Here is a 1719-nt window from a genome sequence, read left to right as displayed (position 1 = left end):
TGGCTTACTTCACTTAATATAATTTTTTCCAAGTCTTTCCATTTCCTTACAAATGGGACAATGTCATTCTTTCTGATGGAAGCATAGAATTCCATTTTTTATCAAGCATTGTTGCCTTCTCCTTTCTTTCCCCTTCCGATCCCTGCACATCTCCCACTCCCCACCGCCACCAAACCTCCCCCACCCCAGCCCCCTCACCATCTACATCCCTCCACCCCCCGGCCAAAATCATTTTTTGACATAACGACTTGTTCATCTCATTTTAATGGGTCCACCTGCATCCCTATTTAAACAATTTGTGTTTCTCTTCCCCTCCACAAATTATACCAACATCAAATACATTGAAAACAGGGGCTTTAGCTTGCAGGAAAAACATACAAAGCAACAAAGAAATCATCTTATAAATATGTTAGAAACAATCACAAGAAAGAAAAACCATTTGAATCCTTACCTTGGGGTTCATGTTGCCTAACATCAAGTTATATGATGTTTTCTGCTTGTCTCAGACACATAGTAGTTATTGCAAATAAGGAAACCATGGGATATATGTTTCTTTTTGGGCCTGGCTTAATTCACTTAATATAATTTTTTCCAAGTCTTTCCATTTCCTAGCAAACTGGGTGATGCCATTTTTTCTGATGGAGGCATAGAATTGCAGTACACACACACACACACACACACACACACAAATACATACACTTTCTTGATCCATTCATTTACTGTGGGGCATCAGGTTTGGTTATGTATCTTATCTATGGTAAATAATGCTGCAATGAACATAGTTTTGCTGGTAGTTTTAGTATGGTCTTGTTTGTGATCATTTGGATGAATGCCCAAAATGGGATTGCTGGGTCTTAGAGGCACTCTATGTAGTTTTTTGAGGAACCTCCATACTACTTTCCAAAGTCTTCGAACAAGTTTAAACTCCCAACAAAAATGCATTAAGATTCCCTTCTGTCCAAAGCCCATCCAGCATCTGTTCTTTTAAAAATCGGGAATGCTTCACTAACCTGCGTGTCATCCTCAGTCAGGGGCTATTGTTCTCTTTATTGTTCCAATGTTAGTGTATGTATTACTGAATTGAGCACAGAACATTTTTTATATATAAAGTGTAATTGATTTTCTTAAAGTAGACAATTCCACAAAAATTAAATTCAAAAGAATTGTGGTGAAATTTTAGAACCATGTATTTTTTACATAATAACACATTTAAGAATAAAGTCAAGATTGACATGTCAAAAACAAAATAATTCCAGATATTTGTTGTTCAACGCATGTGTTGGAGGAGGAATTCAATTATTCTGTACAAGGAACCTGTGATAATGAACACTATAGAAAGTGTTAAGGTTTGTTAAAAGTTTTAATGTTTCTAATATGTTTAATTTTGGGAATTTGCTCATATATGCCAAAATTTAGACTATTTAGCAGGTTGTAAAACTTTTCCACAAAGCATATAAGATTCATGGTAGCAGTCATACACTACTAAGTATGTACATTTCAGAGTTTATAGAAACTGTACTAATGAGAAGTTGCAAAGTGTTTGTGTAAAGAAGCAGAGTGAAGATTTAAGACATTACCTTCACAGTTTCTGTTAAAATTTAAGGGCTTCCTTACTTTATATGTTAGCGAGGAACAAATGATGGTATAAGCCATATACAAATGATGAGATGAACCATAAATAATAATCTTAGTGAGTAACTTTAAAGGCTATTGATAACC

At 35.1% G+C, this 1719-nt stretch overlaps 1 non-coding gene across 1 annotated transcript; it reads right to left on the bottom strand.

The window, feature by feature from the left end:
- Window positions 1-986: 986 nt before the first annotated feature.
- On the bottom strand, window positions 987-1088 carry LOC122095519. The gene has a single exon (XR_006145163.1). It is a non-coding gene; the product is annotated as a U6 spliceosomal RNA (small nuclear RNA).
- Between the last annotated feature and the right edge of the window lie 631 nt (window positions 1089-1719).

This window comes from Dipodomys spectabilis, unplaced genomic scaffold (genome assembly GCF_019054845.1).
Source record: "Dipodomys spectabilis isolate Male_0828 unplaced genomic scaffold, ASM1905484v1 ptg000355l, whole genome shotgun sequence".
In the NCBI taxonomy this organism is placed as follows: domain Eukaryota; kingdom Metazoa; phylum Chordata; class Mammalia; order Rodentia; family Heteromyidae; genus Dipodomys; species Dipodomys spectabilis.
This window is presented reverse-complemented; position numbering and strand designations above follow the sequence as displayed.